Here is a 24,439-nt window from a genome sequence, read left to right as displayed (position 1 = left end):
TGGACAGCACCCTGCCAACCGAGGTAGACAATCCCCTTGACTACTGGGCAACGAAACTTGACCTTTGGCCCCAACTAGCTGAATTTGCCCTTGAAAGGCTGTCATGCCCGGCCAGTAGCGTGGCATCGGAGCGCGTGTTTAGTGCGGCAGGAGGTATTGTAACTCCGCGGAGGACACGACTGTCCACCCAAAGTGTGGAGAGACTCACGTTTGTGAAAATGAATCAGGCGTGGATTAGTCTGGATTTCAAACCACCAGTTCCTGACACAACTGACTAAATCCGCCATGAATCATGCCTCAAACATGTGCCACTTTCAGGTCTCCTCACACTGCTGGTGTGTTAAATTTTTTGACATAGGGTGCAGGCAGATTACGGGCCTCACATAGCTGCTGCCAGGCCCCTAATCTGCCATGGGCCCCTATATACCGCCTCCTCATGCTGCTGCCAAGTCCAGAGTCTCTCATGGGTCCCTGTACGGCCTCCCATTGCTGCTGTCTCCATCGCCACACTCTGCTGCCATGTGCCACTTTCAGGTCTCTTCACACTGCTGGTGTGTTAAATTTTTTGACATAGGGTGCAGGCAGATTACGGGCCTCACATAGCTGCTGCCAGGCCCCTAATCTGCCATGGGCCCCTATATACCGCCTCCTCATGCTGCTGCCAAGTCCAGAGTCTCTCATGGGTCCCTGTACGGCCTCCCATTGCTGCTGTCTCCATCGCCACACTCTGCTGCCATGTGCCACTTTCAGGTCTCTTCACACTGCTGGTGTGTTAAATTTTTTGACATAGGGTGCAGGCAGATTACGGGCCTCACATAGCTGCTGCCAGGCCCCTAATCTGCCATGGGCCCCTATATACCGCCTCCTCATGCTGCTGCCAAGTCTAGAGTCTGTCATGGGTCCCTGTACGGCCTCCCATTGCTGCTGTCTCCATCGCCACACTCTGCCATGTGCCACTTTCAGGTCTCTTCACACTGCTGGTGTGTTTAATTTTTTGACATAGGGTGCAGGCAGATTACGGGCCTCACATAGCTGCTGCCAGGCCCCTAATCTGCCATGGGCCCCTATATACCGCCTCCTCATGCTGCTGCCAAGTCCAGAGTCTCTCATGGGTCCCTGTACGGCCTCCCATTGCTGCTGTCTCCATCGCCACACTCTGCTGCCATGTGCCACTTTCAGGTCTCTTCACACTGCTGGTGTGTTAAATTTTTTGACATAGGGTGCAGGCAGATTACGGGCCTCACATAGCTGCTGCCAGGCCCCTAATCTGCCATGGGCCCCTATATACCGCCTCCTCATGCTGCTGCCAAGTCTAGAGTCTCTCATGGGTCCCTGTACGGCCTCCCATTGCTGCTGTCTCCATCGCCACACTCTGCTGCCATGTGCCACTTTCAGGTCTCTTCACACTGCTGGTGTGTTAAATTTTTTGACATAGGGTGCAGGCAGATTACGGGCCTCACATAGCTGCTGCCAGGCCCCTAATCTGCCATGGGCCCCTATATACCGCCTCCTCATGCTGCTGCCAAGTCTAGAGTCTGTCATGGGTCCCTGTACGGCCTCCCATTGCTGCTGTCTCCATCGCCACACTCTGCCATGTGCCACTTTCAGGTCTCTTCACACTGCTGGTGTGTTTAATTTTTTGACATAGGGTGCAGGCAGATTACGGGCCTCACATAGCTGCTGCCAGGCCCCTAATCTGCCATGGGCCCCTATATACCGCCTCCTCATGCTGCTGCCAAGTCTAGAGTCTCTCATGGGTCCCTGTACGGCCTCCCATTGCTGCTGTCTCCATCGCCACACTCTGCTGCCATGTGCCACTTTCAGGTCTCTTCACACTGCTGGTGTGTTAAATTTTTTGACATAGGGTGCAGGCAGATTACGGGCCTCACATAGCTGCTGCCAGGCCCCTAATCTGCCATGGGCCCCTATATACCGCCTCCTCATGCTGCTGCCAAGTCTAGAGTCTGTCATGGGTCCCTGTACGGCCTCCCATTGCTGCTGTCTCCATCGCCACACTCTGCCATGTGCCACTTTCAGGTCTCTTCACACTGCTGGTGTGTTTAATTTTTTGACATAGGGTGCAGGCAGATTACGGGCCTCACATAGCTGCTGCCAGGCCCCTAATCTGCCATGGGCCCCTATATACCGCCTCCTCATGCTGCTGCCAAGTCTAGAGTCTGTCATGGGTCCCTGTACGGCCTCCCATTGCTGCTGTCTCCATCGCCACACTCTGCTGCCATGTGCCACTTTCAGGTCTCTTCACACTGCTGGTGTGTTAAATTTTTTGACATAGGGTGCAGGCAGATTACGGGCCTCACATAGCTGCTGCCAGGCCCCTAATCTGCCATGGGCCCCTATATACCGCCTCCTCATGCTGCTGCCAAGTCTAGAGTCTCTCATGGGTCCCTGTACGGCCTCCCATTGCTGCTGTCTCCATCGCCACACTCTGCTGCCATGTGCCACTTTCAGGTCTCTTCACACTGCTGGTGTGTTAAATTTTTTGACATAGGGTGCAGGCAGATTACGGGCCTCACATAGCTGCTGCCAGGCCCCTAATCTGCCATGGGCCCCTATATACCGCCTCCTCATGCTGCTGCCAAGTCTAGAGTCTCTCATGGGTCCCTGTACGGCCTCCCATTGCTGCTGTCTCCATCGCCACACTCTGCTGCCATGTGCCACTTTCAGGTCTCTTCACACTGCTGGTGTGTTTAATTTTTTGACATAGGGTGCAGGCAGATTACGGGCCTCACATAGCTGCTGCCAGGCCCCTAATCTGCCATGGGCCCCTATATACCGCCTCCTCATGCTGCTGCCAAGTCCAGAGTCTCTCATGGGTCCCTGTACGGCCTCCCATTGCTGCTGTCTCCATCGCCACACTCTGCTGCCATGTGCCACTTTCAGGTCTCTTCACACTGCTGGTGTGTTAAATTTTTTGACATAGGGTGCAGGCAGATTACAGGCCTCACATAGCTGCTGCCAGGCCCCTAATCTGCCATGGGCCCCTATATACCGCCTCCTCATGCTGCTGCCAAGTCTAGAGTCTCTCATGGGTCCCTGTACGGCCTCCCATTGCTGCTGTCTCCATCGCCACACTCTGCTGCCATGTGCCACTTTCAGGTCTCTTCACACTGCTGGTGTGTTAAATTTTTTGACATAGGGTGCAGGCAGATTACGGGCCTCACATAGCTGCTGCCAGGCCCCTAATCTGCCATGGGCCCCTATATACCGCCTCCTCATGCTGCTGCCAAGTCTAGAGTCTGTCATGGGTCCCTGTACGGCCTCCCATTGCTGCTGTCTCCATCGCCACACTCTGCCATGTGCCACTTTCAGGTCTCTTCACACTGCTGGTGTGTTTAATTTTTTGACATAGGGTGCAGGCAGATTACGGGCCTCACATAGCTGCTGCCAGGCCCCTAATCTGCCATGGGCCCCTATATACCGCCTCCTCATGCTGCTGCCAAGTCTAGAGTCTGTCATGGGTCCCTGTACGGCCTCCCATTGCTGCTGTCTCCATCGCCACACTCTGCCATGTGCCACTTTCAGGTCTCTTCACACTGCTGGTGTGTTAAATTTTTTGACATAGGGTGCAGGCAGATTACGGGCCTCACATAGCTGCTGCCAGGCCCCTAATCTGCCATGGGCCCCTATATACCGCCTCCTCATGCTGCTGCCAAGTCCAGAGTCTCTCATGGGTCCCTGTACGGCCTCCCATTGCTGCTGTCTCCATCGCCACACTCTGCTGCCATGTGCCACTTTCAGGTCTCTTCACACTGCTGGTGTGTTAAATTTTTTGACATAGGGTGCAGGCAGATTACGGGCCTCACATAGCTGCTGCCAGGCCCCTAATCTGCCATGGGCCCCTATATACCGCCTCCTCATGCTGCTGCCAAGTCTAGAGTCTGTCATGGGTCCCTGTACGGCCTCCCATTGCTGCTGTCTCCATCGCCACACTCTGCCATGTGCCACTTTCAGGTCTCTTCACACTGCTGGTGTGTTTAATTTTTTGACATAGGGTGCAGGCAGATTACGGGCCTCACATAGCTGCTGCCAGGCCCCTAATCTGCCATGGGCCCCTATATACCGCCTCCTCATGCTGCTGCCAAGTCCAGAGTCTCTCATGGGTCCCTGTACGGCCTCCCATTGCTGCTGTCTCCATCGCCACACTCTGCTGCCATGTGCCACTTTCAGGTCTCTTCACACTGCTGGTGTGTTAAATTTTTTGACATAGGGTGCTGGCAGATTACGGGCCTCCCATTGCTGCTGCCAGACATGTAATCTGCCATGGGCCCCCGTACCGACTCCTCATGCTGTGACGTTGCAACAAGGTGTAATTCAACCCTACATATGTTAGACCGCCTTTACGAACAGCTAAAGGCCATCACAGATTTCCTGATGTTAAAAGCGGATAAAGGTACTCCCTGTGTAACTTAGATGTCAGCCATTGTCAGCTCATGTGTGACACCTGCGCTTGCTCAGGCCCTTTGAGGAGGCCACGCTATTCGTGAGTCGGCAGGACTATGGGATGAATGAGGTCAAATCGGCCATGGGCCCCCGTACCGCCTGTTCACGCTGATGCTGGTCCCACAGTGTGACCTGGGTCCCTGTACGGCCTCCCATTGCTTCCACTCTGCCATGTGCCACTTTGAAATCTCCTCACACTCCTGCGGTTGTCCATTTTGTCATAGGTTGCTGGCAGATTACAGGCCTTCCATAGGTGCCACCAAGCCCCATATCGGCCATGGGCCCCCGTACCGCCTGGTCACGCTGCTGCTGGGCCCACAGTGTGACCTGGGTCCCTGTACCGCCTCCCATTGCTCCCACTCTGCCATGTGCCACTTTCAGGTCTCCTCACGCTCCTGCTGGTTTCCATTTTGTCATAGGTTGCTGTATGGCCTCCCATTGCTGCTGCCTCCACCGCCACACTGTGGCTCCAAACACTGGTTTTGGCCCCGTGACTGGCCAAAGGAGTGAAGTGTGCAGTGATTCTAAGATCGACGGCACTCATCTGCATGTCATACTGACAGACAGTATTATTTCTCTTCCCCAGCAGACTCCAAGGGCATTTAAATTAAAGGTACAGTGTTCTGCACTAATATTAAGTCTCTCTGAAGCCTAGAAACACCCTTTTTTAAGTTAAATTCACAGCGAATTTATTCGACTCGAATCGAATATTGTCCACGAATTCGCCGAATCAGTCGAATCGAATTTTTCATTTCTTCGCTCATCTCTAATCACAATCATGGGAAAGACTGCTGACCTGACAGCTGTGCAGAAAACCATCATTGACACCCTCCATAAGGAGGGAAAGCCTCAAAAGGTAATTGCAAAAGAAGTTGGATGTTCCCAAAGTGCTGTATCAAAGCACATTAATAGAAAGTTATGTGGAAGGTAAAAGTGTGGAGGAAAAAGGTGCACAAGCAGCAGGGATGACCGCAGCCTGGAGAGGATTGTCAGGAAAAGTCCATTCAAAAGTGTTGGGGACTTTCACAAGGAGTGGACTGAGGCTGGAGTCAGTGCATCAAGAGCCACTATACACAGACAGATCCTGGACATGGGCTTCAATTGTCGTATTCCCCGTATACCTGGTCTGTTGCTCAGTGGTCCTCTTTTCTGATGAGAGCAACATTTGCATCTCATTTGGAAACCAAGGACCCAGAGTATGGAGGAAGAATGGAGAGGCACACACTGCAAGATGCTTGACGTCCATTGTGAAGTTTCCACAGTCTGTGTTGATTTGGGGAGCCATGTCATCTGCTGGTGTTGGTCCACTGTGCTTCATTAAGTCCAGGGTCAACACAGCCGTCTACCAGGAGATTTTGGAGCTCTTCATGTTTCCTTCCACAGACAAGCTTTATGGGGATGCTGACTTCATTTTCCAGCAGGACTTGGCACCTGCCCACACTGCCAAAAGCACCAAAACCTGGTTCAATGACCGTGGGATTACTGTGCTTGATTGGCCAGCAAACTCGCCTGCCTGAACCCCATAGAGAATCTATGGGACATTGCCAAGAGAAAGATGAGAGACATGAGACCGAACAATGCAGAAGAGCTGAAGGCCGCTATTGAAGCATCCTGGTCTTCCATAACACCTCAGCAGTGCCACAGGCTGATAACTTCCATGCCACGCAGCATTGAGGCAGTAATTGCTGCAAAAGGGGCCCAAACCAAGTACTGAGTACATATGCATGCTTATACTTTTCAGAGGTCCGATGTTGTTCTATGTACAATCCTTGTTTTATTGATTGCATGTAATATTCAAATTTTCTGAGATTGTGGATTTGGGGTTTTCATGAGCTGTAAGCCATAATCATCACAATTATGACAAATCACGGCTTGAGCTATCTTGCTTTGCATGTAATGAGTCTATCTCATATATTAGTTTCACTTTTTAAGTTGCATTACTGAAATAAATTAACTTTTGCACGATATTCTAATTTTTCACCTGTAAGCAGGTGTGTGCAGCGCTGTTAGGATGAGAGAAGGAAAAGAAGCGCCTCTAAATGCAGCATAACACTTTAATGAAGATCAAACGTAGGAACACTCACATTTATGAGGTAAAAGTAATGCATGAAATAAAGTGGTTTGGTGTAACATCGGATAGGAGTGGGTTATCAGTCGGTATAACTGAGCTGTCATCGGTAACAATGTGTCAGTGTTCCGCTGGAGCAGCGTGGTGGCTGGAGGGAGACAGCTGTGGAGCCGGCCGGCGTGCACATCCTCACTCAAATCCGGGTGAACGCACGCTGGAACGTGATGGCGTTGATGATGACAGTTACCCAAGCTGCACTGTGACATGTTTCGGAGCATGCGATGGCCTGGAGAGGCAGAAGTGCGCTCCTTTATCAAGCAGCTGTGTGCAGCGCTGTTTGATGAGATTATTCATCTGCAGTTAAAAAAAGAGCATATATGTCAAAGCATGTGGACCTGGGGTGGCCAGTGGGTGGATGGCCCCTATGCTTCGGCATATATATTTTTTAATATCGGTTGGAACATTTCATGTGTGCCAACCATTAGAAGTGGGTAGATGCAGGGCTGTATATTCTAATGGTGGGCATACCACACACTTTTTCTGGCAGAGATTTCTACTCTTTTTTTTATTCAGCCCACAGGCTGCATAAAAAAAAAGAACATAGCATATACTCCCAACAAGGACCAGCGACGTACTGGTACATCACTGGACTTTGAGTGGTTATATCGTTTTTTTTCAGCTGGAGATCGGCTTTCACGTAAAAGCAATCCTAGTGGCTAATTAGCTGCAGGATTGCTTTTACAAGCAGCGGGAGAAGATGAGCCCCCTCCCCTGCTGCCTTCCCAGGCAGTCCCATGCCATGGAGGGAACCTGAGAATGCAGCCGGTGTCACTGCACAGCTGACCATAGAGCTGATTGGAGACCGGAATGGTGCCAGTCATCTCTATAGTTTAAGAAAAAAGAAGCTACGAGCATTTCATCACTTCAGTTTTGCAGGATATAAACAGCGCCATTTTTAAATTGGGAAAGCATCTGATCACACTGTTCTTGGTGAGATTAGATAATGTAAGGGCAGAGGAGATATCTAGAGTCTATTAAACCCCAGATTTCTAAAAAAATAATATATGACAATGCCCATTGAAGTTATAGGGGATATTTGCTGTCAGGGATCCCCTCGATCCCTGCCGCGATGGTCCCGGCGCAGGCGCACTGCTCCGCCCTGTACACGGGCACTAGGTCCGGGCCGGCCGCGGCGTTCGAGTTCGCGCATGCGCAGTAGAAGCCGCGGCCGCCCGCTGGGCACCAATGGCAGCGCAGGGCGGGATATTTAAATGTCCCTGAGCTGTCATTTCGTTGCCTTCTGGTCTTACCTGCTTCCTGTGATTCTGAACCTGTGCCTTGTAAGTTTATTGACCCGGATTGTTCTTGACCTGCTGATTTCTCCTGCCCAGACCCTTGCTTTGCCTGACCTCTCTCCCTGGATGCCCCTCATTAGATCTGACCTACTGTTGCTGACCTGGCGTGTGACCCGACGATTCTCTGCCTGCTCCCTTGTACCTTACTGTCCTCTACGTTACCAACTCGGCCTGTCTGACTTCGCACTTGCTCAGCCATCCATCCATCCCATTGGGGTCACCCGACCTCCTCACATCTGGCTCTCCCTGGTTGGAGCCCCTGGCGAACACCCCTACCACTGACAGGTGTGCTCAGTAGTGGCGACCTGGTCTCGGGGTACTACAAGTCCATCCCCACCATCAGGGGCCCTGGTGAACAAGCACCCTGGGGCTTAGACTCCGCGCTCTGGGCACGCCTGACCAGTGGAGTGCTAGTGGTGCCGCTCGGCGGTCCCTCACATTTGCATTCCCTGTGATAGGCCGGACAGAGCCTCCCTCTGACATCGCACTGTCAGCCATCTTGGAAGCAGACTTTTTGAATGCTTTTTATTGTTCTACAGCCTGTAAGTAGGATTTCACTTGCGCAAATAAAGAATTTTGATACATATTACAGTATGACAGACATATTTTTTCTTTCATGATATTATTTGGCACCGTTTTGGAGTTCACAGTTGGGTTTGGAGGTTTGGAAGATCCCTGTTCTTGGCATGGCAAGGAAAATCTGCTAATTTCTTACATTGCAATGATGGTTGAGATCCCTATAATTAAGGGGTCTCTATTTTTGGTAAGCCTCCATTTAATCAATTGGTGGTGGTGTACACGTTGGTGAATACCTGAAGGAAGACTAGCCATATTGCACCTACAGTATTGATATACAGCGTTATCACTGATTGTGGAGTTACTATATGTTTATATGTCACTTTTTTTTTATGTGATCACATTTCACAGATCTGAGTGTCTTCATATGTATTCTATTTATTTGTTTTTATTGTTTTTGATCACTTTTCATAGGCATGAGGGTCTTCATAGTGCACGTGCATGTTGTATGAAGTTTATTGTTTCACATAGCACAATATTTTATTTTAGGCATTCCCTGTGGTAGCATTAAAAGTGATAAAAAAAATGAAAGGGACAGTGTAAAAATAATTTAAAAAATCAAAATAACCTAAAGAAAAAAAAAAGTACCCATGCCCCCCCGCACGTACGCACCTGTGTGCAAGCTTTGACCCTGTGGCAGTATGTAAATAGCGGTTGCACCATGCGTGTGAGGTATCGCTTTTAATGTTAGATCAAGGGCAGTAATTCTAGCACTAGACCTCCTCTGTAAATCTAAAATGGTAGATTGTAAAGGCTGTTGCCTATGGATATTAAAAATGTATGCAGTTGTCACCATTGCACGGGGTATGCGCAGTTTTAAATCATGTCATGTTTGGTATCTGTTTACTCGGCATACCATCATCTTTTATATTTTGCCAAATAATTGGCCAATATATTGTGCTTTTGTGCATTAAAAGTAAAAAAAGTGTATTTTTTTTTACGTTTGAAAAATCTCTGCGTGAGTACTATGTGACATAAAAAATTGCAGCACCCACCGTTCAAATTAATTTCCTAGCAAAAAATACAGATTTTTTTCATGTGAACAAAATGTGACAGAAAAGGCTTGGGAGTGATGTGTGGCATAAACTTCTAATGCTGGGCATAAAATTCCCCCACCCCGCAAAACGACCCCTTTTTGGAAAGTAGACACCCCAAACTATTTGCTAAGAGGCATGTTTGGTCAATAGAAGAATTTATTTTTCACCACAAGTTTTTGGAAAATGACAAAAAAAAATATTTTTTTTTTTAAACAAAATTGTCACTTAAATGATTTATTGCTCACACATGCCATAGGTATATGTGGAATTACTCCCCAAAATACAATCTGCTACTTCTCCCGAGTATGGGGATACCACATGTGAGAGACGTTTTGGCAGTCTAGCCAAGTAGAGGACCCCAAAATCTAATAAGCACCTTCAAGCTTTTAAAGGGCTCTATTTCCTCATTACACTTCCTGACTACCTATCACAGTTTTGGAGGCCCTGAAATACCAGGATAACACCAATCCTCCCCAAATGACCCCTTTTTGGAAAGCAGACACCCCAAGGAATTTGCTAAGAAGCATGGTGAGTATTTTGCAGATCTCGTTTGGTACAAGTTTTTGGGGAAAAAAATGTTTTTGTCATTTTCCAAAAACATGTGGAAAAAAATAAATCTTCCATGAACTCAATATGCCTCTCAGCAGATAGCTTAGGGTGTGTACTTTCAGAAAAGGGGTCATTTGGGGGTGTTTGTACTGTCTTGGTATTTTAGCACCTAAAGAAATAATAGGCAGTCAGAAAGTAAAAGCTGTGGAAATTCCATTATCTATACCAGGGGTCTCCAAACGTTCTAAACAAATGGACAGTTTACTGTCCTGCAGACATTAGGGGGGCTGGTCTGTGGCCATTGGGAGTTGAAATTGTCCTGGTGTCAGTGAAAGTAAACAATGCATCTTTAGTATTAGGGGAAGGAATAGTGCCCTATCGTTGGTGTCAGTTTGAGTGCCTCATCATGGGTGTCAGATGGAGGTATAGTGCCTATCATTAGTGTCAGTTTGCGTGCCTCATCATTGGTGTCAGTGGGAACTATAGTGCCCTATAGTTGGTGTCAGTGGGATAAATATGGCCCCATTGTTGGTGTCAGTGGGCCCCATTGCCAATGTCCGTGGGAGGAATAGTGTCTTGGATCAGTCTTGTATCAGTGGGAGGAAAAGTGCCTTAAGGGCCAGATAAAGGCAAGCAAAAGGCAGCAGTTTGGAGACCACTGATCTATACCACAGTTTGTAGATGCTATAACTTTCACACAAAGCAATCAATAAACACTTATTGGGATTTTTTTTACCAAAAACATGTAGCAGAATATATTTTGGCCTAAATTTATTAGGAAATTTGAGTTTTTTTGGATATTTTTTATGACAGAAATGAGAAAATATTGTTTTTTTTAACATTTTGGTCTTTTTTTGTTTATAGCACGAAAAATAAAAAGCGCACATGTGATGAAATATCACGGAAAGAAAGCTCTATTTGTGTGAAAAAAAGGATGTAAATTTCATTTATGTACAGTATTGCATGCAGTTGTCAGTTAAACTTGTGCAGTGCTGTATAGCAAAAAATGGTGTAAATTGCAGTATCTATACCATAGTTTGTAGACGCTATAACTTTCACACAAAGCAATCAATATACACTTATTGGGATTTTTTTTTACTGAAGACATGTAGCAGAATGCATGTTGGCCTAAATTTATAACAAAATGTGAATTTACTATATATTTATTATAGCCAAAAGTAAAAAATATCCTCTCTTCAAAAAAAGTATTTTTTTGTTTATAGTGTGGAAACTAAAAAGCTCACAGGTGATAAAATACCACTGAAAGAAAGCTCTATTTGTCTGAAAGAAGAACATAAATTTAGTTTGGGTACAGCATTGCATGACCTCACAATTACCAGTTGAAATAGTGCAGCGCCGAATAGCAAAAAAAGGCCTGGTCATTAAGGATGGGGGGGTAAATCCTCAGGAGGGCAAGTGGTTAAAGGACTCCTCAAATGGATATAGATCTGTAAAATGTTTTGGAGGTGTGATTTGTTTATTAGGAGTTGAGCAGTCTCTTTATAGAATGCCTTAGAGTATGTGTCAAACGCAATGCCTATGAGCCGAATCTGGCCCATCAGGCCATTTCGTGTGGCCCTCACACCTCTCCTGCAGCTGTGGCACCCCCTTAATTCCATCCTTACCTTGTCTCAGCAGTCAGCAGCAGAGAACAGGACAGAACTCCACCATATCCTGCACTTCTCAGTTCAGCTATGGAGAGGCTGTTCTTGTCTCTGCCTCCCCCTGACTCAGCAGTCTCCTGAAGAGAAGAGGAGAGAATTCCTCCTACAGATCCTGTGCCTCTCTGTCAAGCTGAAGCACCCCTTCATCTCCCTGCCTCCCCAGACTCCAGCTCTCCTCAAGTCCAGACCCTGTACTTTCTGCTTCCCAGCTCCAACCCCAGCATCGTCCCATCAGCAGCACAAGGTAAGGACTGGGGTGCACTGTGATGCAAGGAAGGGTGGGGAAATCTTCACTTCTGATGGTGGGGGGGGGGGGGGGGAGCTCTTGACATCTGATGTAAGGGGGTGGGATGCTCTGAATATCTGCTTATAATTATTTGAGAATAATACATTTCTGTGCCAGTTGAATAGGAGAGTCGCACACCACAGGTATCATCCACCATGACAGGACCTTGCTCTGTCTTAGCAGTCTCCAGTAAAGTTTCTTGTGGATGATACCAGCGGTGTGTGACACTCCTTTTCAGACTTGCATCATATGCTACAGGGGTGTGAGTGGGAACCATGCAGGTCTGCACCTGCCCTTCATTTCTTAAGTCTTATTACTAAAACCAGTAATAATCAAATCAATTATTTAATATGATAAGAGTAGATATATTTATATAGTCTTACAGATACAACCTTTGTAGGCAAGCATAATTCTGATCTTGCTTGCAATAAAATTGAGTTTGACACCCCTGTCTTAGAGTAAGGTGCAGTCCCTGCATTGAAAGCTACTATATAAATTTACTAGCTCCTGATGCTAAGCCTGCACATCCTACTGATAAATGAGTCTTCAGAAACTGGGTCACAGTGGAGGCTGTGCCATGGCTCTTGACCTGGAAAGTGCTTTGTGGCTAACTAACACAATACAAAGTACCACACACACAGACCAGTGATGGGAGGTCACATTCCAGGCAGGTCCTGCACATTCCTGGCAGGTCCTGCTGTCATCAGTTTTAACAGGGTACAAATATGTCCTCCAAAGCTATTGTTGAGTTTATGCCAATCCATTGAGAAAGATATCCATCATTTTAGGACACTAGCAAAAAACAGGGGCATGCTGGGAGTGGGAGGCATTATGTTAGGCTGGTCACTGTTTTTTTGTTGCCAGTGTCCAAGTCCTCATGTAGGCGGCAGTATAACCCAACTGTCTCTGAAGTCTTAATGAACGAGACAAAAAATCATTTAGTCAGAAGAATTCGCTTTAGATTTAAGGGCGTGGGTATACAGACAACTGTTAGTATCAGCTTGACCCAGCCTAGAAGAAGGTAAGATACGTTCAGACCCAGATCAAATGACAGTCAGAAACATCTGTTAACAAACTCAGAAAGTTCTCAGAACCATTTCAATCTATTCTCAAAATTAAGTTTAAAATACCTGAAGGAAAGCTTGCTTCATTTTCCCATCTACACATGCTAATTTTGTGTCCATAAAGTCTTTAAAAGTACACAATATACAAAGTTCAGTGTTGTGAAAGCACACCAAATGTAAGTTGTAGCTTTAAAAGTAGTGCTAAATAAAAAAGAAGTTATGATCTCTCATCACAGAAAATGGTAACAGTAATTTGCTATGACTACAGTGCCCTATAAACAGTTGCTCATACTTACCTTCTCACCTCTGACTTAATCATAGGTCCTTACTAAGTTGATGGGCTTGGGAATGAGACAATCCCTCACAATCTCACTGCCGATGCCTGTTTGGCAGTAGCAGCTGCAGCTACACAAAGCATATTCCAGCTGGCAACATTCCCGACAATAGCACAGTATTTCCGCAAAAAGCGTTTGTGATATCAAGTTTATCAACACTACTTAGCTAACATGATGCATCGTGGGACAATTACAATACCCAGAGCTTTTGATTTATAGTATATTGTATTAGCTTGCTTAATGTCTCCATATCAAACAGTATAAATTAATAAATTCTTTCCTGTATCAACTGTATAATGTCTCTTTATTGTTGACTGTAAAATATTGATTTGCAACTTCAATGGTTTATATGTTCAGTTTCTTTATTCTACCCACTGCACATGCATCATTAAAAATTAGATTACAAGCTACAGCTCCTCAATCCAAAATCAGTTTTTTACTTTTGGATAGAGATGGGGAAGATTTTAACCTTTTCAGGCTTTTATCTGGTTTACATTGTTGGTGAGGATCCTTTTGCTTCCTTTGAGGAATTGAGGAGAAATTTCCCCAATAATGATACAAACAGAAATGAAAACCTGCCAGCACTTTGCCAGAATGTTTTATAATCTAACCAAGACTATTTGATTTCAATAAGGCTTTGATTTCAATAAGGTTTTAACTGTTTGTGTAAAATGGTAAGCTTCAGAGTAGCTATGGCATGAGTAGGGGCTGTAACCACTCCTGGGCCCACAAGGCTACACGGAAAATGGGATATTGCAGTTCTTGCACTTACAGATGAGGCCCAATATGGTCCCTATATATTTTTCTGTTGACATAAATACTTGCAGGAACACAAATGTGGCTGAGAATAGATACCATTAAGGGTTACAATATAATACTCTGGTGCAGGGGCGGACTGACCATTTGGAAACTTGGGCAGTGCCCGAGGGCCCGGGGTCAGTATGGGGCCCCATGAGATGCCCCTGATAACTTTTTCATAGGCTTTTTCTGAGTTTGGGCAAGGACACAGGGGCCCCATGATCCCCTATTGCCCGGGGGCCCCATGAGTTGTCAGTCCGCCCCTGCTCTGGTGCCCAACCTGCATGCCTTTGGGACTTATTGTGCAGCCCTCAGAGCCTCTATAGACATTAGTCTGCATTTTCCTTACCTAGTGTAGGTGCTTACTCAAGCCAGTAAAGGAAAATATTTTTAGACTGGATTCCAGTATTGAAATGGTTTTGTTAACGCTATCTTACTTTTTCTCAGCCGTCTTTATCTTTTTTTAATGGGTCTTGTAAAGTGAAATATCTCATGTAATTTCCATGGCGGCTGTGTTTTATGTGGCTGCTCTCACCAGTAGGTAGTACAACAAACCTACATACATATAAATCATCAAAGTGTGCAATGTGTCATCAAAAATAATTATGTGATAACAAACATACGATCAAATAAGTGAGGTAAAATAATAATATAATAAAGTCCAAGTAAAAAAAAATCAAAGTTCCACTGAAATCCTTAAAACCTTCTATCCGCCACCTTAACAGTTGTGATCACTCTTCTTATAGTGTAATCAGAGGTCCGCCACGGCCTCCCTGTGAATTGCAAACTCACCGGAACCAATGGCTGCCATTACAACAGCATATGCGCTCATATAGTATCTCCACAGCCATCAATGTGTGTCAGGTATCTCCCAAAAACTGCACCAATAGGCGCCTCTCAGCAGGAATCAAGCTGTGATAAATAAAGCTCCACCAGAGCAACACGAATCTCCTATAGTATAGTATAAAAATAGCATAAAAACAAATAAAAAACAAGACATTCAACTCTCTTACATAAAAAGCCACTGCCAACCCGGATTTGCTCAACAGAGTGACGTCAGCACTAAACACTCCTCCCCGATGCATTTCATCCAATAGGATAATGTCAGTGATCGCTGACACCGCTGACAAGTCTGGTGGACAGTTCTTTGAGCTGGAGTGCTGAGTGATCTCTGAAGGAGGAACCATGGGGAAATAGGGTATCCCGTCTACAGAGAGACTGTCTGCCATCTGACAAAGACCGGGTGAGAGAATTCCATATTCAAGCCATCCAAGTTGCACATGGCATTATCCAGTTCAGTTATTCTCTACTCAGCTTGACTATTATTGTTGTTCCAGTTACATGTGTTAAGGCCTACATTGTGCAGCCTACTAGGTATTACATTTCCAGCATATCCAATTACAGAGGCCTACTGCACTATATGCCATCTACAGGCCCAGCTGTATTATGGTTCCCATTACAGTCTGCCCATTTGCCAAGGAGCTCCTGCATTGCTGCAGTTTGCCACTGTGGTCTGGGGAAGAACTCAACTGCACAGAAGTGTGTTTTTCCCAGTCCTACTTATTGCCAAATTTTACACCTCATCCTGTTTGTGCTAAATGGATACTTTTTGAATGCAACATCACCTAAGGGCCAGCTTCTTACCTTTGTGTTTACACCCTATTAATCACTTCAAGTCCAGACACCTTCTCCCCCTTCCAGTCCAGGCCAATTATCAGCTTTCTGCACATTTTAAATTACAATTACTCAGTCATGCAACACTGTACCTATATGAAATGTTTATCCTTTTTTGAGACAAATACAGCTTTCTTTTGGTGCTGTTTGATCACCACTGTTTTTTTTTTTTTTTTTTTGCTATATAAAAGAAAAAAAATGAAAATTTTGAAAAAAATCATTAAAATTTAGCAAATTAATAGTTTTTCTTCATAAATTTAGGCCAACATGTATTCTGCTACATTTCAGGGGTAACAATAACCCACAACAGTGTATATTATTTAATCTGTGTGAAAGCTATAGCGTCTGCAAGCTATGGGATATATATTTGAAAATTGATCAGTTGAGACCCTAAAATAAAAAAAAAAGTGATCAGGATGCTGCTATACGGTATGGAGGTGATCAGGATGTTAGCATGAGGTATGGATCAGGACGCTGGTATGGCAGCAGCTAGGCCACTGGTATGGGGTATGGGATGATTAGGATGCTGGTATGGGGTATGATGGGGTATGGCAGTGATCAGGATGCTGGTATAGGGTATGGCAGTGATCAGAATGCTGGTATGGGATATGGCAGTGATCAGAAGGCTGGTATGGGGTGTGGTGGTGGTCAGGATGTTGGTATGGGGTATGACGGTGATCAGGACGCTGGTATGGCAGCAGCTAGGCCACTGGTATGGGGTATGGGATGATTAGGATGCTGGTATGGGTATGATGGGGTATGGCAGTGATCAGGATGCTGGTATAGGGTATGGCAGTGATCAGAATACTGGTATGGGATATGGCAGTGATCAGAAAGCTGGTATGGAGTGTGGTGGTGGTCAGGATGTTGGTATGGGGTATGACGGTGATCAGGATGCTGGTATGGCATATGGAGTAATCAGGATGTTGGTATGGCGGTGATCAGGATGCTGGTATGGCAATGATTAGGTCGCTGCTATGGTGTATGGAGGTGATCAGGGTACTGATATGGCATATGGAGGTGATCAGGGTGTTCGTATGGCATATGACAGTGATCAGGGTTTTGGTTTGGGGTATGGTTGTGATCAGGACACTGGTATGGTGGTGATCCGGACATTGATATGGTGTATGGGGGTGTTTTTGTACACATTGGGACAGGTGACAGGGATTGGCTGCATGTTTTATTATGTACAGTATATACTGATGTAATGATCAGGGACACATGGAAACTGATCAGGGACACTGGAGAGGCTGGAGCAGCAGTTCCAGTCTGACAAACTGCTGTACACTCACACACTGCAGAAGTGTACCGACTAGGGCCCCATGGGGCGTGCAGAAGCTCAAATACTGCAGTTAAAGGAACATATGTCTATTCAATAAAGAGTTCTTCTTTCCTTCAGAATTGACTCAGCCCAAAGTGAGTTAGCCTCTCTTCCTGAAGTTTCATTGCTTGATATGACCATAGCAGGCAAACCCAGTTCATCCTATTACAGGGAAGGCACATTTTAAATTCTCAGCTAAGCTTGAGTCTCTAATCAGGAAGCATGGTGTCTTCACTAAAGTCTGTACCACCCTTAGATCCAATATAAACAGTTTTCATTGCCTAACACCAAAGACATACTGTACTTAGCCATATATGCAATTTTAATTATATCTACAGCTTCCATGCCAAGATCACCACAGGCCCACAAAGGTAGAAAAAGATCATACACTTAAAGTAGAACTATAGGTAGAACTTCCTGTCCCAAAGCCAAACAGGAAGTGAGAAGAAATCCCTGCAAATTAAGAGAATTCCATGGGGACTCCTAGGTCACCATAACTAGTGTCCCTAGTGGAAGATTTCCACTCTATTACTTTTCTGGGGACAACCCAAATTTTTTTTTTTTTTTTACTTTCACTGTCAATGATAATGGTAAACATGACAGCTAGAGAGGGCAAATCCTCTTAATGGGTGCACAGACAACAATAAAAACTGACAAGCTTTCTAATCCTCCTGTGCTGTATCCAAAACTAATAAAAGGTTTGCCTTTAATTATACTTTAAGAGTTGTAAAAAGAGGTGGGGGTCTTTACTTGAGCTCATTAAAGAATAGCAATAACATGACCAGGAAGACATCTTAGGGTCTTTTTACTATAAAAGATGTCTAGATTTTGGGCCAGGAAAAGTGGAAAGTGTAGAGAGGGACCAGAAACTTTCAAGGGTAGATATCAACTAATGTAGCACTATAGCCAGGGATGTTTCCAAGATGTATGCATGTATATTATGGAATTCTAAGCCTCCTGAAGCTATATAGGCAATATGAAAAGGGCTAATCTAGGAGAGTTCCACACAATATTTTAAGATTTTTTTTTTGGAAGAGTTCACACTGGCAATGTCAAAAAGGTGTGTGGATAACTACAGGAGAATTAAATAACCAAACCATTTTTTGCATCTCTTGGGATCTATTGATCAGGGTTTGTGCTTGAGTTTCCAGGTCTGCAGCCAACATAAGGGTTCTTTTCCTTGGGCAAACCCAGACTGGGTAAAAACAGAGAAAGGAACTATGGCTTTAAGAATGAAGTATATATTTTGGGTAGACTGACCCTTCCATGTAAAGAAAATTAATATAGCTGAATAGTATAAGGGGAGGAGTGCCAAGGCTGTGCAATGTTTTAAAGGACATATTGCAATAAAGATCACAATACCTCCCCTCAAAGTGTTTTACAATATCAACGCATACCATTTGAGTGCCAGTATTAGTGTTAGCAATACTGTCTGCAAAGAAGAAAAGTAGATTTTTCACAGTTTATGTACAGCTAGCTTGCTTATAGTTTTAGTGCTTTTTTTTAAGAAACTCTTAAGGGTCAGCTGAATGGAGAAAGATGGTGTCTTTACATATATACAGTTACAGGCTCTGCTTGAGCATAGGAAATCCAATACTTTCTGGTGCGTCGATATATTTGTTTACTTCCCAATCACCTGCAGGCATATAGCTATTATTGTTATTTCATTAATTCAACGACTAAATAGCATTTCCCCCTGGAACATAAACCGTTTACTTTAAATTACAGATTTTTAAATGCGGTCATATAATCAACTTGAGAGCAATATGGAAATCATTATATTTACAGAACTTATTGAACAAGGAAGGCATGAGATTCTAGGTATTAAAGGAGGATTTTGTGTTCCAGGCAAGATCTTTAACCTCCCTAGCGGTCTGATTATGTCCATATTTCTGTGCTCAAAGCGGTACATTTTTTTGCATGGAAATATGTATTTTTTTTATTGTAGGCCTGTAATTTTTAGGAATAACTCACTGAAATCTGTCCGAACAAGAGTCTAGTAAACATCCCGGGTAGGATAAAACTTTAAACACAAAATCATAAATTATAATTTAATAAATATTCATAAAAAATAATAATATAATAATAAATTTAATTCAATAATATAATCAAACCAAAAACACTGAAATTTGAAATATAGGGCCAAGTTCGCACATCACTGAGCAAAGTCGCAAAATCGTTTTCAGTGTCTGATGATGAATTTCCCCACGAATCATTATCACTCAATTCTGCAAGTGGTTCTGATTTACTATCGCTGTTCTCTAGCTGGTCTAAAACCGCTTTTTGGGACGCTTTTTGGACGCCATGGACGTTTCTCAGTTTCCAGGCAGAAAGAACAGTAAAAATGTTGACAGGGCACAGGACAAAGCACTCGGGACAAAATGTATGTGAAATGGTTTGATACAGTAATGTTTTACTATGTGATTTTAGTGAATTTAGTGAATGTCACTTTTTGTCATTTTCAAATTTCCCGCCGTTCCGTCCCCTGTACGTCCCGACGCTCGCAGGGGACGGAACCCAGATGACAGATGCCAGCATCTGCCAGATTACATTGCCGGGGACACTGCAGGAGGGACATCGCGGGAGCGCAGGACAAGGTAAGTAATCGAGGGATTGCGGAGCCGCATGGTAAGCTGAATGTAGCTCGGGGTTACCGCTTCTGGTACTGAAACTTTACCCCGAGCTACACTCAGGAATACTGCCAGGGAGGTTAAGTAAATACGTCAAAAGAAAACTGTGACATAATATTCTGCCGAGCTTCAACACATTATTCAATCTTTTGTAATACTACTGTATTAGTAATACAAAATTTTAAAAATTATACATCTGCAAATAAATTATACAAAGGGGTCAAATTACTAAATTTAAATAGGCTGCTCACTTTGCTAGAGAATTTTCACTTTGCAATTGAATTTTCCCTTAGCTTAGTGAACAAAGCAAAGCTCTATTGACTTCCATCATCCAATCATAGGCAAGAAAAGAAGCCACGTGATCCTGATCCTGAAGAAGCCACGTGATCGTGGCGCAACGCGTCAACGTATTTCCGGTCATAGGGGTGACGTACTTCCGGTTCCGGGTTCGGACGCCATCTTTGTACACCTGAATATACCCATAGCACATGGGGACTGCTTCTCTCTGTTGGAGGATATGTGAGTGTGTTTTTGCTACATATCTCTGAGTGCATTAAAACAGTGTTGCACTATGGAGGTCTGCTTTTTCTTGCATATGCGCCCTGTGTCTGAGTCCGTATTGTGAGGGGAGTTATTTGAGTGGAACTCATTGCCTGGAGGAGGATCTTGATTAAGTCGGTGGAGGCAGTGGAGGAGGAAAAACCTGGCAGAGATATATTATATATAAAGCTTTGTGACCCGCAAGGGTCGAATGTGGAAGGTGAGGGGGCACTTTGGCTATTATTGAGGGGAGTCACATCAAGATTATCACGAAGAGCACAATTGCAGCATGGAGTGAAGTCATTGAACACTTTTATTATTTTGCACAGTGTGGCATCACGAATAATTTTGAATTGATTTTTCATTTAATTGTTTTTATTTAATTGGATATATGTATCACTTTGCACAGTTTAAGAGGCATTAATTGATCATCACTATACCACCAGGGGGCGTATAATTTATATGTGGGGATGTTGCACTAGATATTTCGTTTAGATCGATTATTTAGTTTGTATATTTGGAATAATTTATTATTATTTAGGCAGCAGATAATTTTCACTTTTATATAAGTTGAGCGCTTCACCATTAATATTAATTTGTTTAAGAAAAAAATGTGCTTTTTTTAGTTACCTTGCATGTGATTGGGTATTCGTTGCTAAATTAATTTTCACCACATTTACTAAGTTATGTGAGAATTCCCATGCAAAGTGAGCAGCTGATTTGCTTTTAGTAAATCAACTATAAAAACTTCAAAAGTCAATGTTTTAATATAATATACATAAAATAACTGTAACGACAGCATATAGAAATGCTAATCAAGCAAATTAAGCATATACTGAGACACTGATCTATATGTAAGCAGACCAGGAATTTTGATTTCACTCTTCTAATGTACGCATTTTTAGGGTCAGTGACTCAAAGTATTGAAGTCAAGGACAGCCAGACTACTAGTATTCTTAGATGGAGGTCAGAAAATTTAGACCCTGTATTTCTTTTGCTGTGTGATTCCTTCAAAGATGCTTGTAAATATCTCCTATGTAGCCCATTAAAGCACTGGCTTTTTTAGGAACTTTCACATTGTTCACAATAATTATAAAGGTTGAAGTAACCTGTATGACTGCTCATGACTTGAAAGGAAGACAGTCAAGTCCATTTGAACATTAGAACCACTAGGCAAGAAGCCTTTGCCTCAAACTGCTGAAAGAAGGTGAAGGGTAAGAGATGTCAGTGAAAAGGTGTCTTTCATCTTCCATGTTGCTACATTGCATTGTCCGTCAGTTGCCTTTCCTATATGCTGCAGCACCTTTCTCTTTTTGTCATTACTTAATACACTTAATACAGAGTTTAATACTGACCAGGCACCAGGTAGGCGACAATGAATTGTCTGAATGATAGTTGTAGGATGAGAACCAATATAGTGGGGTTGTGGATGGGGGTTCCACATGCTTGGCTTGCAATGCAACTTCAGAATATCTATCTATCTATCTATCTATCTATCTATCTATTTATATCAGGGTAAAATAAACTTCATTAAGACAAGTTTAGAAAGCATCAGTGTAAAATTAAAGAAAGATCACTGATTTCATTATAATAGTGCCTCAGATGTAAAGAAAAGCTATCATGTATTTCATGAATTTTGAATATTATTCTGAAATATAAAATTATTTCAACATAACATTGTTTAAAACCGAACAATCAGCACCCTGCAGAACATTTTCCCAAGAAAAGCAGTTATAGTACAAGATAACTCACCTGCAGAGTATATTATTGTCCTGTATATGGAATAAGGGTTGAAAAGGATTTTCCCAATAGCACACCTATGATTAAAGTCTACTAACAAAGTCTATTTATACTCTTGCACCGAAATAAGAGCAGCTGTAAAGCACAGTCACTGTACTGTGCTACATTCCAATCTAGAGAATAAGATATTCACATTTGAGAATGTTATATCACCTTATGCAGCTTTGCCAAGCAGTACACCAAGTCTGACCAAGGTTATGAGGTGATCATCTCTGTCATAAACTCCGAAAGGCCCCCTTTTTGTTAGGGAGGTTTCTTAACTCTTCCTTTGGTAAATACAGAGCAGCAATGGATGTAACCACCCTGCACAAAATCCTTGGCTGTAGCAACTTTTTAATAGTTGCCTAGCCAAGTCAAGCATGCCGTGCAAGAACTGAACTAGCACCTTATCCAGATGCTGTATCTCATGCTCCAGCCCTGGTTCCTGCAGCTGGTTTACTTTTATCAAAACCACATTAATGGATGAGAGAGATGATACATTACTGATTGCAGAGGTGGTTATAGAGCTGATTGTTGGTGATTGTTTAGCTATACTTTTTTTCCTAAACTTTTTGTGGAGGTAGGCCATATAAAATATAAAATGGTTGGCCACATAAAATATATACAAAAAGTCTATAAATTTGTAATATCTCCACCAAAAAGCAGAACCACATTTTACTACACCCACAATATAGTTTGCCTACTTCAGGCCCTGTGTTTGATATCCACCATAAGCTCCAAACTTTGTTGAGTCCTGCACTGTATACAGCGGAGTTCCTGTATAGTAGCCATTTTGAAAATCAGAACGATCATCTGTTATTGACAGTCATGAGTAATGCAATACTCTTTAAAAAGCAGCACAGCAATGGGAAAAACATAAATAATGTCCAATATTGTCATGGTATGCACACAGTAGCATATTTTTCATATTTCATGCACGTATACATGTACACATTTCAGTAATAATAATGAATGATTATAAGGTTGTATAACTTGTATTTTTGATTTAGTGACCCTTTAATGGCAACATTCCTCCAAGGTCTTACAGTATAAAAGGAACAATACAGCTGGGTGGTCTTGAACAGCTAACATATGTCAGTTATTAATGTTATGTTGACAGGGCTAGCATCGGTTTTGCATCTGCCTACAGCCGGGCTGAGCCTGCTTCTTTGCTTGCAATCCCACCATAGAAAAATAAAACACATGCTGGGGTATGTGCAACCTGTTAGTAATGTATTTATTGATCTGCATTGTTCACATGCATGGACCACATTTTCTTTTTCTGAACAATAAATTAATTTTAACTCTAGGTGTACGAGCAAATATGTAAATCGTGTAGGATACGTACAGTATATTGTGATGTGCTTGTAATCCATGCCAACCAATCACACAGAATTGGAATAAGCCTCCACCACTTAAGTTCACTTTGTGCAATGACAGTTCATTTGTGATTGGACGGTAAGGAGATCTGCTTGACATTGATTTATGTTGGTTTATAAGCAAAAAATATTTCACATTTTGCAGATTTAAAAAAATCTATTTAAAAATGTACTGACCTTTTTCTTACCTTTCACATAAACAGATGCAACATAGACTCAGCAAACAACTAGGCAGTTACCCAACCTGTGTTGCACAACAACTAAGCATAAAATAATTTGAAAGGGACTTACCTTTTACAAGGGTTTTCTTCAGATGCTTTGCTACTTAAAGTCTTGCGTCTGAAAGTGAGGAGAGTTACGGAAGTTAGCTGAAGGATTGCAGTGCCCTGTATGTAAGGCTTGCTGATTTAAGCATTATCATGAGTGGTGCTGACTTGGCTATTGTATGGAAAAGTGCTTCTCCCAGGCAGCTAAATCTATCGCTCGAAAGTGAGACCTTCTTGCTATATGCTGTACACTAATTGACTTCCCTACACAGTGGAGCAGAAGCTAGTTCAAGCATTGTAAATCTTCCCAACACTGTCCTTTACAGCTGTATGGTTTTTACCAGCTTTTTTTTTTTCTATGTTGCTTCCTCTATTCCTTTGTGCCAAATGAAATAGTGTTGTGTGCCTCATCTTTTTTGTCTATTTATGATGTGTGAGTGTATACGTAAGCCATTTAGACAGTTTGTCCTCTTCTGCTTCGGTCACACTATCTTTTCCTTCGGGCGTGTCATTCACAAATCAATTCTTCTTGATTTCTAAAATTAGACAACAGTATTTGGACTCTGTTGTGCAGTATCAGCTAACAACAAAGAAAAAAAAATGTGTAATAAGCATGGAGTCTATTTATGGCCGTACAAAGGATCTGCTTCATTTATT

General features: G+C 43.6%; 1 protein-coding gene across 1 annotated transcript in view; it reads right to left on the bottom strand.

The window, feature by feature from the left end:
- The window catches only part of LOC149461215 (serine/threonine-protein kinase SBK1-like), an 86,230-nt gene extending 62,034 nt beyond the window's left edge, over window positions 1–24,196 (bottom strand). The window contains exon 1 of the mRNA XM_089678541.1: window positions 23,808–24,196. The gene's annotated coding sequence lies outside the window, so the exon portion shown is untranslated. The remainder of the gene's footprint in view (window positions 1–23,807) is intronic.
- Between the last annotated feature and the right edge of the window lie 243 nt (window positions 24,197–24,439).

This window comes from Staurois parvus, unplaced genomic scaffold, assembly GCF_062004578.1.
Source record: "Staurois parvus isolate SC_StPar_1 unplaced genomic scaffold, SC_StPar_1.0 ptg000207l, whole genome shotgun sequence".
Classification (NCBI taxonomy): domain Eukaryota; kingdom Metazoa; phylum Chordata; class Amphibia; order Anura; family Ranidae; genus Staurois; species Staurois parvus.
This window is presented reverse-complemented; position numbering and strand designations above follow the sequence as displayed.